The sequence below is a fragment of the Cheilinus undulatus genome, linkage group 16, assembly GCF_018320785.1.
Source record: "Cheilinus undulatus linkage group 16, ASM1832078v1, whole genome shotgun sequence".
In the NCBI taxonomy this organism is placed as follows: Eukaryota; Metazoa; Chordata; class Actinopteri; order Labriformes; family Labridae; genus Cheilinus; species Cheilinus undulatus.
Window position 1 is genome coordinate 26,831,944 of NC_054880.1, and position 13,029 is coordinate 26,844,972.

General features: G+C 41.3%; 1 protein-coding gene across 3 annotated transcripts in view; it reads right to left on the minus strand.

The window, feature by feature from the left end:
• LOC121523944 (retinoic acid receptor beta-like) overlaps positions 1 to 13,029 on the minus strand; it is a 195,354-nt gene that overhangs the window by 31,526 nt on the left and 150,799 nt on the right. The gene's annotated exons all lie outside the window — the stretch shown is intronic.

The window sequence follows — 13,029 nt, forward strand, 5'->3', positions numbered from 1 at the left end:
AGATGAAAGGGAGGAAAGTTAAGTATGTGAGAGCAGAGAGGGATTATGGGAGGATTTTTCCTCCAGGGAGGTGATGTGTAAGCTCAGGTGAGAGTGAATCATCAGTTTGTTGATTTTATGGTCTTTGATTCAGAATCCGAACACAGCTTCTAAAAGTTCTCTCTGACTGCTATTTGGAGGCACAAATTATTTTCAGCTTTTAATAGTGTTGTTTTTCAAAGTCTAATTCCATGTGGGAAGTCCTGAATGTTATTGTGTCTGCATGTGTCTGCTCCTATGAAACTACTGTGACATGAAGCATGACATTTAATGTGCAAATATCTGCCTGTATGCTGACAAAACTCTCATAACTGTTGAAATACCTATATACAAAAGGACATAAATAAACCTGTACTCCAAACTGGGCAGCCATTGGCTAGGATTTGACAATGATATGACCCTCTGGAAATGATGGCCAACTTCTGGCCACTGGTGGACTCAGAGATGAGCAGGAGGGGCGATCGCCCCCCTGGTGCCCAAATGTAACAAAAGCAAAAGCAAAAGTTCCCTCTTTGATGCTCCTATGGTAGATAAACATGATAGGGTGTCCCCTGGGATGCCCTCAAAGTGGACAACATTTGACAAAGTGCTATAGAGCATCATGCAGTTACTTGACAAAACACAATGGACACTCTTTAGGGGGCACTCTTAGCAGACAAAGGTCGACAAAGCCCTCTGTGGTGCCCTTTAGGTGGAAAAAGATGAACAAAGTGCCCTCTTAGTGGACAAATCATGATAAAGTGGTCTCTGTGGCACCCTCTAAGTGGTCAAAATTGGAAAAGTGCCATCTTGGGTGCCCTTCCTGTGGACAAACCCTGTTAATATTTACTATGAATGTAAGTCAAAATTTTGTGCACAGGTGCCCTTCTCATTATTTTACCCCCGACCCTCAAAAATCCAGAGTCCACCATTGGCATTGTGATACTAAGCCATAAAGAGGGGAATCTCTCCTAGAGGAAAACTCCACTGTTAACTAGGTTTGTGCTCATAAAATCAATATGGCAGTATGTTGACACATACTTTTTACTGATATGTGCATCATTACTCATGTTACAGAAACAGTATGGCTGTGATGCTGTGATGGCAGTTAAGAAACACATATCATCTTTTGTGCACTTGACAAAAAGCCAGAAAGTGTTAGCAAGACTGAACTACATGATGTTGCACAGCTTCAAGACAAAACAAATAAGCATGGACAAAAAAAACTGAAGGCAATGTGCAAGCTATGCAAAAACAAGGTAAAACACCCCAGCAACACAACAAACCTCCATCTACAAATCTTTATCTCCTTATTAGCAATAAGGTGACCTGGGTCAGGGTCTGTCTGTACTGACACTTTAAAGCCAAAATTTCCTTCAGTGGGTAATACCTTGCCCTGTTGTCAACGCTGCAACACTAAGCCAGGGGTTTGTGAGTAACCCCATATCCATCCAGCACCTCTCACCCTGGCCAGATGTAGAGATTTTCTGTGCCCAATTACATCCAGCTGGTAACTCTGCCCCCTTCACCAACTCCAGCTCCTTCTCCACCACACAGGTGAAGCAAAAAAAAAAAAAAAACAGTCCGTGCCGTTTAAAAACATTACAGGATTTAGTGATAAGGCTGATAAATGAAAGCTGAGCCATTCAGCCCAGATGGTCTGTCTTTACCTGCTGTGTGCATCTTTTAAAAACACTAAAGCTGATCTTGAACTTTTAGGAGAGAAAAAGTCTTAATGGTGGTCTGAAGTACCAGCATCTCTCAGTGTCTTTGAAGAAGTGATAATAAGAACATGGCCTCAGGTCTGTTGGTCTACATGAGTGCAGGCAGGGTTCAGATCTGATCCTTAGACTGCACGTTTCTGCCCTAATTGGGCTTCTTATCCATCATACTGTGTTTATGATCTCAGCTAGTGGGTGTTGTGTTGACCATACCAATACTAATCATGGTCCAAACTTAAAGACTACGTACAAGTTTTCATAAACTAACTTCAATTAGGGGAGACAACACGAAGTATAACCTTTGCATTACATGTAGCCTAACACTGTAAATCAACACTAACTGGGTCAGGCACACTGGAAACATGTCTAGGGCATGCAGTAAATGTAATATTTTATTTATTGTCTGTTTTTGCTTCTTAGACCACTTTAATAAAGTTTCTCATATTATGTATTAAAGTAAACGCGTTTTATTCAAACAAATACCAAACAACATAACCAGTGCTTTCCACAGCATCAATGAGATTGGTATCACTGCTCAGCCTTGAGAAACTCAGAGCGATTCTCTTCATGTACACAGAATGATTCAAGGCCTCGAGGAAAGACGTAGAAAAGCCTTTGTGCTGCTGTAATGACTCCTTCTTTGCCTTTTATTTCAATGATCATAAATGTAACTGAAAGAGACGCTGACAGAGTGGATCATTTCTCTGAACTCACTCCATGGATATTTAGGCTGTTAATTTAGCACATAAACTCTGATAAATACAGCAGCAACAAGCAGAGTTGCTTCATTAAAACAGGATTTTCTTACAAAGAAGCCAAGCTGATCTAAACAAGCAGTGTGTATTTTATATACGACATATGATCTGCTGAAAGTTTCAGCTTCAGACATTGTTTAGACAATGCATTAAGAAGGGATTCACATCTGTTTTTGGCATTTTGATACCAGATGGTAATCTTTAATACAAGGTGTGGAAGCATACGAATTAATACTGACATCCAGTCGATTTCACATACAGTGCCTTAGGATGTTTTACTCGTTTATTGCTTTCATAAATCAATCATAGTCTATACAATTTAGTTTTTTGAAGACAAAAACTCTTTAATGTCATAATGAAAACAGATTTCTACAAGGTAATGTCAATTTAATGAAGATATGTAATGTGAAAAAAAGTGAATGCATAAAACTTCACCCTCTTTAAAGTGACTGACAGAATTCAACAGAGGACCAGCCTAATGGTGCTAGTAGTCTCACAATAAGTGAAATGGGGATCACCTGAGTGCAGAGAATGCGTCTCAAGTGACTGTAGTGTAAAGACACCTGTGTCTAGAAGGTTCAGTCACTGGTTAATCAATATTCCTGGCTACCATTACACCATGACTATAAAATAACACTCCAAGCAACTCAGAGAAAAGGTTATTGAAGCATAAAAGTAAGGGGATGGATAGAAAACATCCCCTGAAGTACAGGTGACTTCATCGTTAAGAAATGCAAGGAATACAGCACATGTGTAAATCTGCCTTGATCAAGCCGTCCTCACAAACTAAGAGACTGTGTAAGAGTGAGACTAGGTAGAAGCCACCAAGACACCTATGCCTACTCTGAAGGAGTTGAGATGGGAGAAACTCTACAAACAGCAACTGTGCCTGGCTTCTTATGAAGTAAACTCATATCAAATGTTGACTAGAGTTTACCAAAAGTCATGTGGGAGACTCCATGGTGAAATGGAAAAAAGTTCTTTGATCTGATGAGATGGTGATCATTGGCCATGAGACAAGACACTATGATTGGCGGACAACAATCATACACACGCTGCACATCACCACAAACACTCCATCCCCACTGTGAAGCATGGTAGCAGCATCATGCTGTGGGGATGCTTCTCAGCAGGTGGCCCTGGAAGGCTTGCAAAGGAAGAGTGTAAAATAAATGCTGCAAAATAAAATCCTGGGGGACAATCTTATTCAGTCTGCAAGAGAAGTACGTAGTAAGTAAGTAGTGCTCGGGAGAAGATTTATTTTCCTGCAAGACAATGACCAAAAGTACACAGCGAAAGCTACACAGAAGTTGTTTAAAGACAAAAGCCCAGACCTTAATCCAACGGTGTTTGGCCAGACTTGAAAAGGTTCATCCTACTTTCTACTTTGTAGAAATCTGTTTTAACTTTGACATTTAAGAGGTTTTTTAAGTATTTTTTTTGTCAGAAATGCATAATCAAATTAACCATGATTGATTTATAAAACCAATAAAAGGGTAAATTCTTTGTACAGAAACTGTAGTTAAGCTCTTTTGTCAAACATCTTTAATTCTAAAAGGATCCAGCTCTTAGAGCCAGTCTGTGCACGAACAACACCTCACAACTTGTCAACCTCAATTGAGTTATTTTAATCTAACAGTAAGAAAGCCACAGATATGATATATGGGCTGCTGTTTTCATAAGAGGAGTGACAGTGAGTTCAGATATCAGGTCACCACTGAAGACATACAGTTAATGCATACTAGGACACACATACAAAAGTGCAGTCACTTGGTGTCTGCATGCTGAAAAGTCATGACTTAATTTGTTGTATTAAGTTTGAATGACAACAAATCATTTTCAGCATGTGCCATTTTTAACTTAGTTTGTATAAACACATCAATTATGAATTAATCTGCAGGGGCAGCAGTGAACTCCAGGAAAATGGAGCTTTAAATAACTTAAGCACATCAAACCCCAGACAAAAAGAATATTAAAGTTAGACAGAAATAAGAATATGAGACTGATAAGTCAATCTTAATCTTTAATTCTCATGTTTTTAACTTTTAAAAAGTGGAACCAGAGGGGAACGCTCACAAGGCTTCAGAGGGATGCAGAAAAAGAAAAGACTGACTGTAAGATTTCTGTTAAAGCTAGTCACAAGGGTGTTATATAATCTATAAACTCATTTCAGATATGACAGAATTAGTCTGTCTGTGTTTTATTCTAACTGAGAAATGGCTACACTAATACCAGAAGAAAGACATTCATTTACAGGGATTTCTGTATGCATGGGCAATAAGGAGAATTCAGGTAGTCACCTACATATTTGAGGCTCAAAAAGACAAATTACAATAACAGTGTCTTTATCGTGTCACTGACAGGCTCATACTATTATTCTTAGATCCTGAGAACATTACAGAAAAGATCCTTACAGGGAAACACTTTTTGTTGAAGAGTAAAGCTGAAAATCAGGACAAAGATTCTGAACTGTCTCAGCTTAAATCAGGCTGGCTATGGTGTTGCCTGTGATTATATTATACAAAAATGTAAGGCATATTTACTGACAGCATAAATATTCAGCACCTTCAAGTCAGCATTTAGCAGATGCACCTTTGGCTGCAATCACAGCACTGAGTCTGTGAGGCAGGTCTCAGACAGGCTTGTACATCTGGACAATGCAATTTTACTCCATTCTTCTTTGAAAAATTGCTCAAGCTCTGTCAGGTTGCACAGGGATCAGGCATGAACAGCCCTTTTCAAGTCCAGCCACAAATTCTCTATTGGATTGAGGTTCGGGTTTTGACTTAGCCACTCCAGAATGTTTACTTTGTTGTCTTTCAACCATTTAGGGGGGCTTTTTTTGCTGTATGCTTTGGTTCATGGTCTTCATGGTCTCCCACGCTGTTGTCTCTTGCAGACTGAATATGATCCTCCTCCAGGATTTTCCTATATTTTGCTTCACTCATTTTACATTTCATTTTAAGTCTGCCATTGCCCGGTGCAAAGAAACATCCCTACAGCATGATGGTGCAGCCACCATGCTTCACAGTGGGGATGGTGTGTTTGTGGTGATGTGCTATTTTTGTTGTCTCCAAAAATAGCAATTTGTCTGATGGCCAAAAAACACAATTTTGGTCTCATCAGACCAAAGAACTTACTTCCAACTTGACCATGGAGTCTCCCACATGCCTTTTGCCAGACTTGTTGAAATTTAATATGAGTTTTCTTCAATCATGGCTTTCTCTTTGCCACTGTTTCATAAAGCTTTGACTGGTGAAGGTTGCATTTAGAGTCTCTGGCAGACACTGCAACCCTTCTCCATCCCAGCCACCTCAGTTAATCGGCATCTAGTCCAGATCCTCACAGGTCTCCTGCTCATTCTGCATAGCTCAGTCTCCTCCTCCATGCCACCTCAATGGTTCCTGGGCAGTTTCATAGAAGTCTACTCCTCATCTGATGCTGCATCTCTCAACACACCACCAGTGTCTAGACTCCATAGGGGGTATCCTATTCTGTCTGTTTGCTTCACTACCTCTTCAAATACATTAAATCATCACGGTGGAGTCTAATTGCCAAGGACTTTGCACAATTCTTTCATTCAATTCGTAAAATAAATTTTTGTTAAACTTGTACAAAGTCTCTCTTGATTGAAATATATTTCAATAGCCTTTTCGCTGAGTTGGCTGTTTTTTCTTCATGGTGTAGCCAGCCATACTGATTCACCACTGACTGCACCTTCCAGATACAGGTGTCTTTATACTACAGTCACATTGACTATGGTTCATTCATAAAATCAACTAGAAAAGCACTCAGAGAGCGCAGACCTCCGCCATTAGCCCTATCTCCCAATAGTGAAGAACCCTTCAAAAAATTCCTGGATCCATCCCCATGTGCCCCCCACCACGGCATTCGCCGATTACTCCCCCCCGGTGGGGTGGAAACACAGTGAGACAATGCACTGGCTTCACTATGTGTGCCAATAGATACACCCATGGTCTCACAGGACGACTGGAAGTCATGGCTGAAAGTGAATATTCCTCTGTTCCTCCCAGAATTGTGAGTATTCTTGCTACAATTCGCTGTCTTTCTCTCTGTTACGCTCCAACTCGTCTCCTCGGCTGGGCGTGCGTCTTTAAACTCTATAAACTCCAAAACTTTGAATAGAAACACACCCAAAAACTGCTGCTGGGACTGTAGTTACTCATGTCTGCCATCTCCTGGTGTAAAGTGGTAACAGCGCAGACCTCCACCATTTGCCCTATCTCCCAATAGTACAGAATCTTTTAAAAAATTCCTGGATCCAGACAGTGATCCGGATCAGTCCCAAAATTTAATCAGTTCTTCATTATGCCATTTCTGACATTTCCTGAAAATTTCATCAAAATCTGTCCATAACTTTTTGAGTTATGTTGCTAACAAACCAAGGAGGTGAATGCTTATTATAGGCACTGTATATCCCAAATGTTTGTGGAGGATGTATCAGCTCATATTTTCTAATGCTGTCCGTCCAACAGAGCACTTGTAACTTTGAGCTGTGATCATGAACAAACCTAGAGTGTCTTATGATACAACCTTGTGTTTGTGTCTCTATACTCCTTTGATTCACTCATGCACACTAGCAGTGAGTGCAGAGCTCATAATGATAATCAATCTCTTGTACTGTACTCTAAATCCCTCTCTAATGCTGCTAACTGTCCAGGCAAATCCTCGCCAACACTTCTTCGTCTTCTGCTCACAATAGCTATTGACTGGACATAAAGGGTGATGGGAAGACAATACAAATCATGCATTATGTTAGTGCTGTGCAGCTAAAAAAATCATGACAACCAGCTGCCTGTGAGATGGTAGCATTGTTTGTTTACTCCACTTTTATTGCTGCAACAGTGAGGAGATGTTAGAAGAGAGCTGTCAGACTGGAAAAATTTGCAGAACTCTCATCAGGGAAATGTCTGCAGCCAGGCAGCTGCCCATCAGTCTGCTGGAGACACCAGCTCAGGTTCTGACATGTCTGGAAAGTGGAATAAATTCATCTAATCCAACTTGTGTCATTATCTGCATCCATGAATCAGAAATGTGCACAAAAGCAGCAGAGCTATCCTCCTGGTGCGCAACAGCGCTAAGCTAGGCGTCATGAATGCTTGTCAGGGTTTGTGAGCGCTTTATTCCCTCCGTCATCTCCCAGAAGACGTCAAGGTCTGCAGCGTCCCTGAACCTCCTACAAGCCCTCGAACCCTGCGATGCACTAACAAACAAAAAAGGGCCAGACATCGGGGGGATTGAATCCTCACAGGTCCTTGAAGCAGAATCTCTTCATTTGGACACATCAGAGCCTCACTTGTGCGGTCTCAAAGCGTCTGACCCTGCAAAAGGACACGCTCTGAGTGACAGCGAGCCTTGAGGGACGCTTCTGCACTTGTCATGACTTGGTGTAAAAGTTGTAGGTCAAAGAAGTGTCGAGAAAACCTCTGCTGCAAGTACATGACACTGTAAAACCATTGTTCAGCTGAATTTCATGAGGTTTTGACAGGCGAGCTTGAGCTGCAGGATGGCTGCAGGTTTGATAGCAAGCAGAGATAGCTGTGCTTTGATTGACACGTCGGCGTGGCAGGATTGTGCAGGGAGCTGACAGTGTCTAATGTGATTGTTTTTACAGATGACTCACATGTAGATTACAGTGAGCCATGATTGACACTAAGGGAGCGTTTGGGTGCAGAGGAAGAGGGGGTTCTTTCAAGATTTGCCAATGCTCGTTTTGGAAATCTCGTGACACCTGTCAGTCATGTAAAATACAGATTTGTAGTGAGGTAAACAAACCCGCTGAGCTGCCATAATGTGCTGTAGTGTCTCTCTTGTTGCAGTGATGAAAGTCATTCAGTCGCTGACAATAAACCCTCAGAGTGGAGATGTGTACGAGATGCTAAAGTGGAGCAAATTGTCACACAGTGCAGCCATGAGCTCTCCACTGTGTGCAGCTGCTGCTGTCGTACAGTAAGCCTCCGTCTCCATAACTCTTTATTTCCCCCTTTTCAATCCATGCACAAAGCTCCTAATCGCTGTAACCCCTCCCCACTCCCTCGACACTTCCTGATTTTCACAAAATAAACAGTCTGCATTGAGGCGGCTGAAAATGGGGCGACATAATAGCCAAAATCTTGCTCCCTGGTTGTGATATAAGCCAGTGTTTGCTGTTTGTTGGAGTGGCAGTCGGGCCTCAGATAAAGCCTTAATCTGGATCAGTGGTAATTATGCTTGCTCACAGACTGTGAGAAGTTCCTCATTATTACAAGCGATTGGATCCTGATGCGCCTTTTGAGTCCTCCTCGTCGGAAACAGAAGAGGAGCTCCCGCGCCCCTAGATTAGGTTAAAGCTCCAATTATGTGGTGAAATATTCAAATCCTAGTCTGCAGTGATTTAGGAGTTCATTGCCGGGTTAGTTGAGATAGCTGAGCGAGTGAGAGGGCTTAGCTCCACAATGAATAACGCTTCATTGACAGTGATGGTGATGAAAAACGAGCCCGGCACTTTCAAAGACAAAATAAAACATTAGCGCTCGGCAGCTGCAGGCAGCTGCTGTACAGTAGCACAGCCCTGACTGGAGATATTAGCCACATTACAGTCTGTCCTCCGCCGCTATCTATCACAACTGCTGCCTGCCTTTACTGCTGTTTTACTTTCTGTGTCTGCACATGAGACTGCAAAGTGAGGCAAGTTTATCTACAGAGTGGCATTCATACGCAAAGAGATTTCAAAGTGGGGCATAAAGAGTTAAAAACAGATGATTCATGACATTAAGCATGAAGTCTCTTACATATTTCACTCAAAGTGTTTAAAGATGTCTGCAGAAATGGTGGAGCCCATAGTTTTCTGCTTTTACCTACAGGATCAAAATAAGCTTTAGCAAGTATTTGCATCTCGATAGTCACCTTTGAGATATTGTCCTTTTTCCATTTTTTTCTCCATGTGGCATTTAAACACGAAAAAATGTAATATTGTGATTTTCATATAAAATATAGCACAATATAAAAACTGTTGAACCGTAAAATGAGTCTAAATCCAGTGGTCAGTGAGTCAAATTTTTCTGAACAAGAAATGGCATCATAACGTTGTGAAATAAACAGTTACAGCTGTGTGTGAGTATCTGTTCAGACCCTAAATCAGACTAGACAAGTGAAGGTAGATGTCAAGAACCAACATCACATACCTTATGTGTGGATTTCAACTGTTCTTAATGAGTTGGATCTTTACTTTCAAACATCTGTGAATGTGTGAAGCATCAATTATCAGTTAGACTACAGCTCCTGCTGTCACGGACTGATTGCTAGCCAGGGATGGACTGGGACAGAAATTCAGCCTGAGAGGGAGAGGACTTTGAGAGGGAGAGACCCTAATGCCAGGGTGCACACTTTGTGCATGGAAAATAGTATGTCATGAAATCTGCTACAGTATATAAACTATTTATGACATTTATAAACCAATTCACATATAATCACTGCTGCAGTTCTCTCATGGTGTCGTTAAGGTTGCAGGTTGCAGGTGTGTCATGATTTTGTGTCTAATGTGCAAAGGCAGGTAAACCCTGGTATGTATCAGTTGGGGGAAGCACTGAGCAGTGTTAATTTGGTCAACAACATCCATGACTAAAACTGTTTGTCGACAGCCTTTTTTCCATGAGTAAGACTACACTAAGACAAGCCAGAAATAGATCTTCAATGACTAAGTTTGAAGATCTCCTCACCTGATGATGAACTTTCAGGCCTGTACAGCTTCTGATAAGGTAAACTGGCTCTTCTTTGACCTCTGAAACTAGTGATTTTTCAGGGAGTTTTTCTTGCCTTGTCTAACTCCATTTGTCCTCTGTTTGTCGCAAAGTCTTTGTCTTTCTGTACACTCTCCATCGTCTCATGCTGTACTCCTGGGTCCTCGTCATATGTCCAAAACAAGTGTTTCATTAATAGTAGAAAATAAAGTCTAATACCTGTATATACTTAAAAAAAGTTGCATTTAATTATACCGCTATCGATAATTTCCATCTCCTGACGTTAAATCTGGTTCAGTGTTAAAATCTGAGGCTTAGCCCAAACTAAGGAGATTCCAGAGGTGTGCTTCCCTCCATTTTAAGGGGTGTTATTGGGCAGTTTTATGCAATGTTTTTAAGCAATTTTAAATACAAGTTCAGATTTTAGAATGCCCACAAAATTAAGTGTCACCGATTGCTTAGAAATCATAACACAACATGTACAACAGGATAGAAATTTAGAGTAAAAGTTCACAATTGAACCTATTCATAAGAGAGGAATATAAAAACATGATGTATCTATAAAGTGAACTATAAAGTGAATAGGGAGGATTTTGGACACAACCACTGACTTTTGCATTTAACTATCAGAAAATTCACATGCACATCATATTTTTACAAACCTGAAAATAAGATCTGTAATCAGTTACAGGCTGGATGTTTGGTGGCTGAATCTCAGCAAAGTCATGGCTTGGGATGGAGATTGAAAGCTGATTCTGTATTTTTTTCAAACATTTTAACTTATTGATAATGCTCTCCAGTCTCACGTGTTCAAAAATGGTATTTTATCTTGTTGGAGAAAAAAAAAACAAACAAAAAAACCAACAAAAACAAAACATACATTAGTTAATAAGCTCTAAGCAGATTAGAATTGCGCATCAAATTAAGGTATTTTAGAGATATTTTTGTAGTCTGCCAGACTGTTAGCTAACAGGTGTAATCCTCCAGCACATAAAAGGCAGAACTTTTCTGGACATATACAAACAAAACATAAATTGCATAATGCCTTCAACAAAACGCAAGAAAGAAAATAAGGCATGGTCAAAGACCATGTTACTAACTCAAAATGATTAGTCATGCTGCTAGCTTAACTCTACTAGCTTACAGCTCTGCTAGTTTACAGCTCTGCTAGTTTACAGCTCTGCTAGTTTACAGCTCTGCTAGCTTACAGCTCTGCTAGCTTACAGCTCTGCTAGCTTACAGCTCTGCTAGCTTAAAGCTTTGCTAGCGTGCAGCTCTGCTAGTTTACAGCTCTGCTAGTTTACAGCTCTGCTAGCTTACAGCTCTGCTAGCTTAAAGCTTTGCTAGCGTGCAGCTCTGCTTGTTTACAGCTCTGCTAGTTTACAGCTCTGCTAGCTTACAGCTCTGCTAGCTTACAGCTCTGCTAGTTTACAGCTCTGCTAGTTTACAGCTCTGCTAGCTTACAGCTCTGCTAGCTTACAGCTCTGCTAGCTTAAAGCTTTGCTAGCGTGCAGCTCTGCTAGTTTACAGCTCTGCTAGTTTACAGCTCTGCTAGCTTACAGCTCTGCTAGCTTAAAGCTTTGCTAGCGTGCAGCTCTGCTAGTTTACAGCTCTGCTAGTTTACAGCTCTGCTAGCTTACAGCTCTGCTAGCTTACAGCTCTGCTAGCTTAAAGCTTTGCTAGCGTGCAGCTCTGCTAGTTTACAGCTCTGCTAGTTTACAGCTCTGCTAGCTTACAGCTCTGCTAGTTTACAGCTCTGCTAGTTTACAGCTCTGCTAGTTTACAGCTCTGCTAGCTTAAAGCTTTGCTAGCGTGCAGCTCTGCTAGTTTACAGCTCTGCTAGTTTACAGCTCTGCTAGTTTACAGCTCTGCTAGCTTACAGCTCTGCTAGTTTACAGCTCTGCTAGTTTACAGCTCTGCTAGCTTACAGCTCTGCTAGCTTAAAGCTTTGCTAGCATGCAGCTCTGCTAGTTTACAGCTCTGCTAGTTTACAGCTCTGCAAGCTTACAGCTCTGCTAGCTTACAGCTCTGCTAGTTTACAGCTCTGCTAGTTTACAGCTCTGCTAGCTTACAGCTCTGCTAGCTTACAGCTCTGCTAGCTTAAAGCTTTGCTAGCGTGCAGCTCTGCTAGTTTACAGCTCTGCTAGTTTACAGCTCTGCTAGCTTACAGCTCTGCTAGCTTAAAGCTTTGCTAGCGTGCAGCTCTGCTAGTTTACAGCTCTGCTAGTTTACAGCTCTGCTAGCTTACAGCTCTGCTAGCTTACAGCTCTGCTAGCTTAAAGCTTTGCTAGCGTGCAGCTCTGCTAGTTTACAGCTCTGCTAGTTTACAGCTCTGCTAGTTTACAGCTCTGCTAGTTTACAGCTCTGCTAGCTTACAGCTCTGCTAGTTTACAGCTCTGCTAGTTTACAGCTCTGCTAGTTTACAGCTCTGCTAGCTTACAGCTCTGCTAGCTTAAAGCTTTGCTAGCGTGCAGCTCTGCTAGTTTACAGCTCTGCTAGTTTACAGCTCTGCTAGTTTACAGCTCTGCTAGCTTACAGCTCTGCTAGTTTACAGCTCTGCTAGTTTACAGCTCTGCTAGCTTACAGCTCTGCTAGCTTAAAGCTTTGCTAGCGTACAGCTCTGCTAGCTATCAGTTTACAGATACAAATGTTGAGTACAAACTTAAAATTCAAGCGTTTAAACAAAAAAGTTTAAAAACATTAAACTCACTGACAAAGTGTCCAACAATGTAAATGACAATCCTGCAGAAGATGATGTCTGCTGTCTATATTACAAAACACGCTGTCGGCACTTAA